Source organism: Bidens hawaiensis, unplaced genomic scaffold (genome assembly GCF_021521415.1).
Source record: "Bidens hawaiensis isolate Kalapana, Puna unplaced genomic scaffold, B.hawaiensis_p1.1 tig00001511_1, whole genome shotgun sequence".
Taxonomy (NCBI): Eukaryota; Viridiplantae; Streptophyta; class Magnoliopsida; order Asterales; family Asteraceae; genus Bidens; species Bidens hawaiensis.
Window position 1 is genome coordinate 1,649,080 of NW_027491085.1, and position 14,180 is coordinate 1,663,259.

Sequence of the window (14,180 nt, forward strand, 5' to 3'; positions counted from 1 at the left end):
GGAGCCCCCACTCGCGCCCCCTCTCGCGCCCCCCACACCCCTCAGCCTTAGAACTTTCTTAACACATACTCCTAAACTATGTGAGTGTGTTTTGTAAATTATAATTGGGATTATAAGTGGTCGTGAGTGCAAATAATATGAAGAGAGAAAATGTAGTAATTTTTTTGTAAAATTTTGGGAAACCTTGTTTGCTCTGATTTATTTTAAAATCTTTGTTGAATTGGTTGTGAGTAAAGGAGAGAGAACACTGTGATGATAAAATATAAAAAAATGTTATTTAATTAAATAATAGAGATTTATGGACCGGCTGTGAATGTTTTTTTATATTAATGTTTATAAATGAACACAAAGTTAAAATCTTTGGGTTTACACTTTACAAGGGCCAAAACAAGTCATACAGTTGAAAACATATCTTTACGGAGTAGAAAGGAAGTGAAAGGAAGAAGCTAACTTATGACGCAAGCTAAATTCTTAATTACAATATTTGAATCTTCTTTTACTAATTTAACATCACTAAACATTTTTAACTTTCTTATAGGCTTTCATCTACTATTTGTTTGCATTGTCATTTAACGAAGTCAATCTTTCAAAATTAAATAAATAAATAATTTGCAGGTCGTTCTAAAAGTTAGGTTAAGCATGTCATAAACAGGTTAGTGGATCGATCTGTTTAACGACATGTTGATGGGGTTGATATGGTTAATTAAATGGGTTAAACAAGTCAATCCAAACATGATTCATTTTTTAAATAGTTTAGATATGCAATCAAACACTTGATTATTTAAAAAAATCAAAAATTGATTTATGATTTTTGTTGTTCAAAAATATGGCCACAATATTAGAAAGGAAACAAATTGTCCATCTTTTTTATCGATAAGAAAATAAATAAATCATTATTCCATTATGTCGAAGCAAAAATCTTGTATGGGCCTTTTAATTTATTTTAATACTTGTGTTAAAAAAATGAGGTGTATACTTGGAACAACCATGTTTGCAAATTATCTAGAACTATATATGCCTATATGGTTTAAAACAAGGCCTTGTGCTTGGTTTCATCGTTGAAACACATTTCTACTTGCAAATTGATTTGTTCGCGTCTCAATAGTGAATTTGCTATTAAGACCCTGATGACATTTACTATTTTTAGAGTTAGGGGTTGCCTAAATTGATGGTGGGCTCTTTCTCACTCAATCAAAGTATGCAGCTGATATTCTAACTCGAGCATACTTGTTATACTCTAAACCGGTGAGTACTCCACATGAATTGTTCACATAAGATGACCCACTATTTTCATATCCAGCTCTATTTCGTTCTATAGTTGGGGATCTACAATATTTAACCATAGCTAGACGTCTAGACCATATTTGTCCTATGCAGTAAATCAGGCTCGCAAGCTTCTTCATGCATTTTAAATCATGCATTATCAATCGATTAAATGGATGTAACAACATGTTAACGGGACTCTTTACTCTTTAGTTTGGGCTCAACTTCACTCATCCACATCGTAAATCTATATATATGTATAATGTATTATAGAGTAGTTATTTAAACTTCTTAGCAAAACAAAGCATAAATCTCGTCAATCAATCTTTGCGTTTGGGGAAATGACGTAGCTAATGAGGTAACAATCGAGACGCGTCAATTGCTGGTTGAAAACTATTTCCAAACCCTCTCCTTGGCTTTGGGTCTCCCTTACCATTGAGAATTTCTGGAAAGTTATATTTGCATCCTTTAAAAAAGAACTAACAATTAATGCATAATTTATTAACGTATATTTTAGACAAGTTAGTCACCAAATAAACGTTGGATTCTTAGTTCTCACCCAAACATCAACTACTGCCTTCAAATTAACCACCACGTTACCAACCATACAATAATTCTTTCATAATTCATATAAAAAAATACTATTCTACTATCATATAGAAAAATAGGATCCCCTATCGTAGATATTAATAATGCAGAAAGTAACGGTTATTGTTATCATCTAGGCTTTAGTAAAATATAGAAAAACAATAAAGCTAAAAAGTACCTTAAATTTGATATGGAAAGATATAACCTTTTTCATTTTGATTTATATATTTTCATATTTATTATATCTTAAACCAAGTTTTATTATTAGTTTAATTAGATAATCCCAAACCAAATTGTTTTCATTTATGTTTGTTTATGTTTATTTGTGTTCATTTACATTTGCCTATATATGTTTATTTATGTTCGTTTATTTTTGTTAGTTATGTTCGTTTAGATTTTAAACAAACGAACATAAACGAATGCAAATGTTCATTTTTAAAATAAACGAATATGAACATAAATATTTGTTCGATTAAGTGTTCGTGTTCGTTTAAAGTTGAATGAACGAACACGAACATGCCCTTGTTCGTGTTTGTTTGATTCGTTTACATGCTTTCATTATTCACATTAATGAATACATCGGTCTCAATCTCTAGGCTATACCGATTTTATTTATGTTTGTTTGTGTTTGTAAACCGTTCGTGAACACATTCATTTCCTTAAAGAACGATCACGAACATAAAATCTTGTTCGGTTTGTGTTCGTGAACACATTATTTCCTTAACAAATGAACATAAACAAGGTCTTGTTTGTGTTCGTATGGTTCGTTTACAACTCTAATTAACGGGTTATATATAAAATGTTCAGGCTACATAATATAAGAGACATATTTCATTCGTTTGACTTGTTACATCTGCTCAACACACTTTTCAACTTATATCATGTTAAAACATTAATTGGATGACCTTGAAAAGATACGTAGACGTTTTGCCGCACCCTTGGAAGTTGAGAGGAAACCGCTTTTAAACCAGGTTTCTTATGATCTCGTTGTGGAGCCGATGTATCCACTCTTAATTGTGTCAACTATTACATCACGTAGATTAATTACGTAATAAGTAGTTGTGGAGCCGATGTATCCACTCTTAATTGTGTCAACTATTACATCACGTAGATTAGTTACGTAATAAGTAGTGTCACGTTCATATTAATTATGTAGTGCACGTACACATGTTTATCATAACGTCATAGCGATAGTAACTCTACACCCAAAGGGTATTTCTAGGGCTCGATCCCATATCACTAACATACACTTTACATTTACACGTCACAACTCAAATTAGTAATCTAACATACTCTTTACACGTTTTTGCTCTCAGTTTCCGACTCATAAAAGACTAGACTCGGTCCATGACCATAACCATAACCGATCACCCAAGAAGATGCAACAAGAGTAGGAATCTTTAAGATCATACCAATATTGTTTGGACATGACTACATGTTACAGATGTAACTTATATCTATTGATCTATTCAATTCACAATATTCACCTTTGTGAATATAAAAGAAAATAAAAAATATATAAATAAATCCAAAATAGAAGCACTGAGGTTCAATTTCCTGTCAGTGATTTCAGAAGAATAACTGTACCTTACAACAAATCAAGCACAACATTCACATCTGTATATGAACACATTCATTTCACATACAAATATGGCAAAACAACAAAATACGAATTATCAAACAGATTATTATTCCCAAAACCAATTTCATTAACAATTTCTTTTAAAACTAATTCAATCATAAACTTAAACAAATTTACATAGGATTATTAATTAAACCTTCTCCGATTAACAAACTCAAAACCAGATTTAAAAAACGCCTCAATTTCATCTTTACCAACGAACTCAAACAACTCAAATTCCGACAGCCTTCTCTTACACGACCGCTTTTGTTTCTTAGGCGCCGACGGACATGCTCCGGTCGCCGGAATCTTTGTCTCCGATGACTTTGGGGTTTGACATTCGATTTCAGCTTCTGGGTGTTCGCAAACGGATGACGTCAGCTTGATTGATAATGGGTTTGGTAACACAAGTGCGGGTAATTGTAGATCGGTGGACATGATTGACGGTGGTGAATGATAACGCGGTGAGAGAGATGTGGTTTAGAATTGGAGGGAAATGAGTGATGACTCTGTCTGTATATATGCAAGGTTTTAGAGAGAGAAAGTTGTGGTTCCCACTATTTTTACGGTGGTACAGCGACTGTCAAGTGATAGTTGGAGGTAGAGGTAAACGTTTTTGATATTGATTCGATTGGTATCAATACTGATTTGGTACAGACGGTATCGAATCGGTATCAACTTATTAGTTTTCGGTATTTGTACGGTACTGGTATTTCTCGAATTTTGCACGAAATATCGGTACCAAACCGAACATTTCAGTACTGTACCAAATATTTCAAATTTACGGGATCGGTATCGGTTGATACAGGTACCATCCCGAGCTCATCCTTAGCTGGTGGTGTGGTTTTTCGGGGAAACGTCAAGCCATACTCTAAAGCCAGCATGACCCTGACCCGGTTAAAACAACATAGTTTGATTAAAGTGAGGCAACGAGAGTACGAGACTCTCAAATTTAAGAGGTACAGTTGCTTAAAAATATTACTTTTTTTTCTTAATAAATGACAATAATGTCCTTGAAAAGTTGGTCAATCAGTATTGTTTATTAATGTTAGTTATGTCTATTTAAAAGTAAACTTAAAAATTAACTAATAAATTTTAAAAGTTAACATTTGTAATAAGACAAATATAAAAGAAAATGTGTACACTTATAATGGAACGGAGGTAACATATTTTTGGTTTTTAAAAAAGAATGTTGTGGTTTCCAAATGTGTAATTGTTAGTTCCAGATTTAGGAGTTATGTTTTGTGGAGCAAGAGTTGTACTTTTGGTCTTTTGGATTTGGTGGTTTGGAAAAGGGGAAATGGAAGAGAGGTTAAATTAATGAGGAATATAGGTAGTTTCTTGGTTTGGACAAGAATATAATAAAGAGGTAAACTTCTTGTGACATTAGGCTGAGGGGTGTGGGGGCTCCAACCGGGGCGCGAGTAGGGGCTCTAGCCAATAATATTGTGACGTGTGGCAGAGAGAGAAACTGGATAAGATGGGTGTTGGAGCCCCCGCTGGAGCCCCTGGCCCTGGTGTGGAGGGGCGCGAGCAGGGGCTCCAGCTGAATTTTTTTTTATTTTTTTATAAATATATTCAAAAAACGTATTATTAAAAAAAACTCATAAATTATTAAAAAAAACACACATTAAAAACGTATTATTAACTTTTGTATTTAACTTTTTTATTAAAAATCATTTTTAAAAACGTTAAAACAATTACCGCAACGCCGATCCTCAGAAATGACTATCCAAGCCCGACACAGGGCTTCCTTCTCATCCGATGACCACGGAGTGGTTTTCCGTTTCGTCCTCGGAGTCGAAGCCGGTCCCGGCCCGTCCGTTGCAAGTTGTTTTTTTCGGTGGACGCGTCTTCTTGCTCCCGTAGCATCACCGTGTGATTCTTGTGTCTCCGGAACAACAAAGTTAGGAGACGGTTGTATGTTGGATTGTTGAAAGCCGGATGTTTCTTGCGACCCCGAAAAAAACATCGATTGGTCTGGTGACGACCATAAATCGTCGTAACTATAACCTGAATCTAGGTTTGGGTACCAATTTCCAGACATGTTTTTAAAAAAAAGTTTGGAAGATGGGTTGATTTTGGGTTTTTTTTGAAGTTGTGGTAATTGTTTTATGTGATTTTGGGTTTGGTAATTGTTTTAGGTGATATTGGGTTTATATATAGGAAGAATAATTTTTTTTTTATTAAATTAAAGAGCCAACGGCTCATTTTTATTAAATTAAACACTCCAACGGCTCTTTCACGCACCCCAACCCACCTTTACGCCTCAGCCTTCCCGCGACCTGCCTTGCGCCCGCCTTGGTTCCCGTGCTCGCGCCCCTCTCGCGCCCCTCTCGCGCCTCGGTGGTGTGGTGCTCGCGCCTGGGGGCGCGAGCGGAGGGGCTCTCGCGCCCGCGCTGAAGCCCCACACCCCTCAGCCTTAGCATTAAGCACCTCTTCATTATTATTATTTCTTTACTTTTTGAGGAAAAAAAGGATTTATTCTTGAAATCAAAGAAATCGTTTTTCTGTTTCTATTAATATTGGAAAAATCTATGTAAATATGTACATTTTGTAATAAAAAAAATTACATGATTTGTTTGGAATATGATTATTTCTCACATTATAATCTGAGACTGTTTATGTTATTTTGTAATACTGGTTAACTTGACTTTTGTCGTACAATAGAATTTATTTTTTTAGTGTACGTTAATGTTATTGGTGTTATAACGATTTGTTGTGTACTAAATAACTTTATTATGTATAACTTCGATAAAAGAAACTATGTATACTATGTTAAAGAGACTTTAATTGTAAGTATTTATTTAATATGCAGGATATAAAACTGACATTGAACTTAAATTTTAGAATTACTTTGCAATTAAGTTAAATTAATATACGGCTTAAATGGACATTCTAATTTATGGTGGACATTATATGTTAAATCAAATATTTTCTACTAATTTGGTCTCCATAAAGAGGATACCATATACTGATCAATTTTTATATTTGTAAAACCGAAAACTCATAAAAAGAACTTAAATAGATCGACCCTAAAAGGAATGGCCATGACTTGCTAATCGCAATCCGACCCTAGTAACTAGGACTGTTCAAAGGGTAAGACCCTACCCTTTTACCTAATACTCTATTCGAACCCTTTACCCCTTTAAGAAGAACCGTGGACCCGAGACCCTACCCTCTAATCAATAAAAGGGTCGGGTATAAACAAGGGTTTTAAGGATCCTACCCTTTACCCTTTAAGGCAGTAATCACATCTCTTTTTTCTACATTTACTAATTACGTATCTAATAAATGACTTTAATATATGAATCCTTGAACAATTATACTTTAATTTAATTACATAGTAAAGTCTAACTTCGAAAGTTTATCAATCATTTGAACTTATGCAACACATTCACAAATTACTTGTAGAAAACAATTCAGTGATTTCCATATATATGATTTCCATATATATGTTTCCATTCAGTAGTATGACCATTTATTTTTATTTTCTTAGTAGTTGGAAATTTCTGATGAATCATATATGAAATACAAACATCTCATAAATTTCATATTAATCGTGAATCTGATGTATATCTATTTAGTAAATGGGTCAAGGGTTTGAAAAAGGGTCGGACCCTTGAAACCCTTTTACCCTTTAAGGTGAAATTAAATACCCTTTACCCGACCCATATTATTTATTCGGGTCTAATTAAGGGTTTTAAGAGTCGGGTAACTGGGTTTCAAGGGTCCGACCCTTATCTTGCTCACCCCTACCAAGCTTTAACCAACCTTCAATTTAATTTAGGGCAATTCGTCTACTCAAGGTGAAGATTGAATTAGGTATCACATATGAATCATACTCGGAAGTAATGTTTATAGCCGTTAAACTTATAAGCTCTTTCAAAATGACGCAAACAAGACAATTTGGAGTTTATGTGGTTTGGAAAACCATACTTAATGGTTCGGCCGATGGTTTGTTTCTTTCTTCCGATCTTATAAACTGAACTGATCAAGTTAACTTTCTTCTATACCTCATTTCAATATTTGCGTATATAGTTGTGTATATTAGAATATTAAACAACCTATCCATCACATTTAAAAAGATAATAGTTAACGCCATTAATGATTTCAATAGTCTAATATTTCGAACCGTCTTAAACTGCCAAATGTCTGATTTGAAGTGTCCGGCCGGCCTAGCGTAACAAACACAATTAAGCTTGTTATTATTGATCTTGAAGACTTTAGCCTTGAGTTTTGAAGTATTCTATATGCACCTTTAAGCCATAAATATAGGTAGGTAACATGTGAAGGATGAAACTAGATAAGGTAGGGATAGATGAGAGTACATTGCTTTTGGTGTGACGTTGTAGTTGCCGGTAGACTGGTTAAAATAATGTGTAATAATGGTGGACAAAAAGTATAAAGGGTCTTTGATGTTACACCATAGGACCTAGCCTAGGGTCACACATTCTCTCAACTAAATTTTACTTGGGTTGAAAAGTCCTCTTATTACTATCTTTTTAACTGAAAATATATTAAATTAAACGACATCTAGCAAGAAACTAGAGACGAAAACAAGAATGAGATACAAACACCAATTACTCATAACATGGAATCACGAAATGAAAAACCACACACCAAGATGACCAATCTAATCTGTTAATTTTCATCTATTTTTGGCCCCCAAAGACGAATTTGTCTTAATATCCTCCAAAATCTTTATAAAAATCTTTCACAGACACAAAACGGGTGTCCAACCCACCATACCGATGCCGCCTAAATTTTCAGTGTAACTAGCTGGTCCTGTCCGGTCTTATGTGTACACATATAGTTTGAGGTTGTAAGGATGATCACACCCTTATTTTTAAAAATAGTAGAGCTATTAAAAAGTTGTCGGGTTTGTTTTGTTGGTGAGGTAAACAATGGTGCATTGGTAGTACATCAATAACAAACATACTAAAATGGTGTACTTATGTGAACACAGTTATTAACTAGATATAGTACATTTCCTGTCCACATTTTATTTGACTATAGTGTATTCATTAGTGAACGACGTAAGCGTATGTTGTATGAATACATATAGTGTCGGTGAATTAAATTACGAGCCGAGATATTTTCGGGTTAACTGCAAAAATGTCATTATTTAGGTTTGTCGCTGTTAATAAGTGGGTTTTATACTTTTTTTAAAATTCTTTTATATATATGAAATTTACATGGATATACAAAGTAAAGATTTAACTACCAGATAAGAAATATACCTATACACATATGCACGTCTTCATCACATGGGGATATAAACTTTATTCACATACAATGTATGGTTGATTTATTCACATACAATGAACGGTTGATACGGTTATAATAGGGTGTTTAGTAGGCTCTTGCCTCTGAATTGTTTACAGGTAAAATGTGTTTTGTTCATTATAAAAACATCTCTTAATGATTAATGAAATCTCTTAGAGCATTCCGAGCCCATTCTCTAACGATATCTATATATATTATAAAATTACACAAAAAAATCACTCAAATTTTTTTCTTTTGTTTAATTAAATAATGCACCTTACATCTTTATCATTATATGTTCTCTCTATTTTACTCACAACCACTTTCAAAAAAATTAAAAAAATTATACGGTATGCACATTTTTTCTTTCCTCTACTGTAAGGCCCCGTTATCGGTGCCCTACTTTGGACGTTGGATTTACTCATAAACACAGTTCCAATTATCAGAGTTAATTAAAACATTCGCGGAATATTAAAAATTTCATAAACGTTGCATAATAGATTCATAACATGTCTTAAAACATTCACTTTGTCTTTCCAAATCAAACATAACATATAAAACATAATGGGTTTTCAGATGCCAGACGCTTATCCTTCTACCATGTGTCCCTGCTCAAGCCAGCTGCCGCATTCTACTCACCTGCGTGCATACTAAAAGTCAGCTACGCTGAGTGAGTTCTAGTTAATCATACAATACACAATATGTCACATACTTGCACACATGCCCGAAGGGGTGTACATTAATCATACTTACTCTTCATATGTAACTATCCATCCTATTTAAAGAGCCTTCCGCCCTATAACCTCACATATATTATAAGGGTCTGTTCCTAACATCATAGATATTATAAAGGGTCTGGTCCCCAACATCACATATATTATTAGGGTCTGGTCCCTACCATCACAGATATTATAAAGGTCTGGTCCCCAACATCACAGATATTATTAGGGTCTGGTCCCTACCATCAAAAATATTATAAATGGTCTGGTCCCTTTGTTTCGTACTACTATAGCATACCTGTCCTTTACATACTTTCCTCGGCAATACGTGCAATCTTTGAAGAGCGTTCACGTACCAGCAACATATCATACTTACATCATACTTAATCATTCATACATCATTTATGCATCATATATATATTCATACATCATATATATATATATATATATCAATCATATCATTAACTACCACATGACGGTCCATGCAATATCTGAAGATCGTTCATGCACCGTCAAGCAATCATCATACATAATTTATACAGGGCATACACTTACCATTTAAGGTAAGTGTATTAACTATCACATCGAGTATGCACACAGCCCCGAAAACATAACATTGAAGTGGGGCTAGAAACTCACCTGGATCCTGTTGCGTTAGCAGCTAATTGTTATCCCCTTCTTTAGTTGTGCACGACTAACTGTTAAATAGATATATGTACACATATTAATTAACCGTATAGTTATTTAAGTTGGTATTCTAATTAACCAAGACTTCTCTATGTTGGGCTTGCTGTCTAATTCTTAAACAGATGGGCTATCTTATTAGATCAGGCCTTTGATCACTTTGACTTTTGGGCCTAGTTGGGTCAGGCCCAAAGACCACAACATTTACCAAGTGGCCGAGAACTCTCAGCAGAGAACCCACATGCTGACTGAGAACCCTTGGGTTGACCGAGAACACTTGGTGACCGAGAACCCTGGGTCACCAGGAACTTGTGTTGACCGAAATCCCATACTTGACCAAAAACAGGAGTTGAACGAGAACTCGACCGAAAACTCAGGTTGACCGAGTTCTCACGTTGACCGAGAACCCATATGTAGGCTCAGGTCCGAAAACCCTTGTCTGATGCTTTCAGCTCAGATTTTCCTATCTTTAATTCCATTTTAGGCTCAATAACGGTTAACGGTCCATGATTACACTTTTAACCACCTATATCCCATCCTCCTTAACTGTTTTACATTCGTTATCAACCCATCGTTAAGACTTAACCATTTTCTAGCATAAAGCTTGCACCTTTATAGCTAAAACGTTCAAAACTAGATCTAGGGTCTATTTTAAACGAGCCGTTCATAACCATGAGTTCGTTAAATCCATTTTAATCCTCAAGTTTGTAACTTTATGGTATAGCTATACTCGATTTACTATCCTACTAAGTTTCATGCAAAACCGACTTCGTTTACCCGTCCTTTTCACAAACCGAACACTACTCGTTTTACCCGAAACGAACCAACTAACCCGTTTATTATCAAGTTCATTACTTTATCAATAATCATGACCCGATCTATCATTCTACCAATTTTCATGTAAATCCGTTCATGAAAAATAAGCCTTTTTAAGAAAAACGTACATTTGAGGTTTTTATATGAAATCACTCGAGATGCTCAAAATCATATCAAACGAACTCCGATTTGAGTGATTCAAGCGTCCACGGAACCATCTCGTCCCGATCTACAAACACATCAGCTCAACTTTGTCGGAAACAGCCTCTACAGTCGCCGGAATAGTGGAACAGTGGCCGGAAATCTTCATTTTGAGCTGCTACGGTTTTGTTAATAGAAACCATACTTCCCGACCTCTGATCGAAGATCTAATCGGTGGGAATCTTCATTTATATACCGTGAACACTCAGTTAAAATTTGAGACCGATCCAACGGCTAGATCTCCGGGAATCTTTGTGTCTTTGTGGGTGGTTTTCTCAAAAACGGGAATTGGGTTAAGTGTGTGTTTTGATGGTGTAGGCTATGGTGTAGAGATGTATGAAAATGAAAAAGATTAGGGTTTTAAAGGGTATTTATACTCCCTTAAGACCATGGACCTTGGGCCCATCTTTCCTTTTTGGTCCATAATTAATTACATCTAATTAGCCTACTTATCCTTCCATCTTTATTATTTTATTTCTCTACTAACTTAAGTAACTTTTCCATCTTAAATAAATAATGTATTGATTATTTATTCTTAGAAATTTCGGGATGTTACAAGTCTACCCTCCTTATAAGAGGTTTCGTCCTCGAAACCTGCTTATTCCTTGTAAAAGGAATACTTCCTGTATTCACATTCTTTCTTGAACCGGCTTAGCTTCCTAACTTACCGGTTTATCCTTGTCCCACATTCATCGAGTGATATTAATTAGTTTTAGCTTTCTAAGTAGCTTGTTCATGAAGTCCTTGATGATACGTTTCCTTATTCAGACTTTGCTAGTGCATATCACTTCCACAAGTATGGTCTCCTTCCTTGTCCTTTAATTTAGTACTGAATGACCATTCCGTCCAATTACAATCTGTAGCAAATATACTTCTTTGCAATACGTTCAAAACATATTAATTCCAAAAAAAGGAAACCTTTCTAGTTTCCTCTTAAGGGTTACTTCTTAAAATCCCTTTGTCTATTCCTTGAGAGAGAACACTTCGCGCAATTCTTGAGCGCATCCATTGCATAACTTGTCCGAGGACTCCTTAAGTCACCACTTATACCTTCTTTCATTTTCAGCTCTGCAACAACATGTAAGGTTCATGAGTTATAGCTATCCAAGGTAGCTTGATCATGAAGTTCATGATGATACATCTCTCTCTTTCTTGACTAATCAAGCCGTAAGTTGTCCTATGAATCCATTGTTGTTTGTCGTTGCATATCAGGTTGCATGATATATCGTAACCAATTACCTTAACCGACTTCCTTTCCGGTATGTCTTGACCTTCTTTTATAATACCATTCTATCCTTTCCGTTCCAGAGGACTTTCCTTCCATGATCACATGATTATCAATTACTCACTAATCATTTGTGTCACGACTCAATAAGTCTAAACCATATCTACGCTTTCCCTGCATGTCTTTCCTCCTTTTTTCGTTGATTTGTTGGTACATGATGTCAGTAGTTCAGTGTCTAGTGTCTGTAATCGAGTTAGTTGGATTTGTGTTTTGTATTAAGCGAAGTTGGTACTCAAGTTCGCCTGATATGGGCGAACTTGTAGAACAAGCGAAGTTAGGGACAACTTCGCCTAAACATGTTAGGCGAAGTTGTCGTCTGATATAAACATTAGGTTACGGCTAGGTTTATTATAATTGTACAAGTTTTCAGTTTACGAGTTATTCAGTTTGTGGAATCGGTGATCAGAGAATCACGTGTTTCCAGTTGCAATACAACGTGTCTTTGTTTATTGTAACGTGTGTTTGATCGTGTTAACGTGTATCGTCTTCTACGCTCGTATCGTCTTACGTAGGGATTCCGCACCTACGTAGAACGAGATATTCCGTGTAGATCCGGCTGGGAACCTACAATTGGTATCAGAGCTTTTGCTCGTGATTGTGTGGTTTGGGATTATCACGCGGGTGTAGAAATCGTTCCGTTCGACTATTTGCGGGACGAGTTTACCGAGTTTTTGTGTCCTACTTACCTCCCACCATCAAAAACAACCCATTACACCTTCGCATACCTTGCAAAATGTCAAAATCAAACCTGCAAAATCATCGTGTTCATCAGGCGAAGTTGCCGCTACTGTTTGTAGGGTTTAGGCGAAGATATAAGGTTAAGCGAAGTTATCCATAACTTCGCCTACCTCACAAGTTCGCTTAACTTAAGCGAAGTTATCTACAACTTCGCCGATTCAGGCGAATCTAAAAAGAGAGCGAAGTTACGAATTCAAGCGAAGATAAGACTTAAGCGAAGTTAACTTTAACTTCGCCTACAGTACTGTTAAGAATAAAATTTTTATTTTTCGGGGTTCTATTGTGTTTTCGTTTCGTGAAAGATGACTTCTATAAATATTACGGAACTGGTAAAGATGGAAATGGAAGCGGGTTCAGCTACTAAGGCACCGAAGATGCTTAAGGGAACCGATTTTGTGGCGTGGAAAGATCGGTTTTAGCAGTATGTTAAATATCAAGAAGCTAAGATGTGGGTGTGCATTCAAGATGGATACATTCCACCAACTGCTTTGTATGAGGGTCGTGAACAGATTAAGAAATACAATAAGATGGAAGAGGAAGAAAAGAAGATGTATGAGGCTGAAAGCAAAGCTCATGCTGCGATAACAATGGCTCTTCCACAAGAGATTCTTCACACCTTTAGAAAATATAAAACTGCTAGATAGCTATGGGAAGCACTTGAAAACCGATTTGAATGCAATGTGGGGATTCGTGCATCCAAGATTAAACTACTCAAAACCAATTCTCGGTGTTCAAGTATTTGAAGAATGAATCACTTGATGATATCATCACGAGATATTATCACCTGATGACCGAACTCAGCAATTATTCCATTGCTTACAAAGAAGAGGAGATCGTGGAAAAACTCCTTGATGCTCTCCCACCGAAATGGGAGATGTACACTGTCTTGATGAGAGAAGATAAAGAGTTTGCCGACTATGACTTGGAAACAGCAGTCAACAAACTACGAACTTTTGAACTTAACATGGTTCGAAAAGAGACACAAACTGATCAGGTT

At 35.5% G+C, this 14,180-nt stretch overlaps 1 pseudogene; it reads left to right on the top strand.

Moving 5' to 3' along the window:
- Nucleotides 1-1,586: 1,586 nt before the first annotated feature.
- LOC143583611 (U4 spliceosomal RNA) lies at nt 1,587-1,726 on the top strand (annotated as a pseudogene).
- The last annotated feature ends 12,454 nt before the right edge of the window (nt 1,727-14,180 follow it).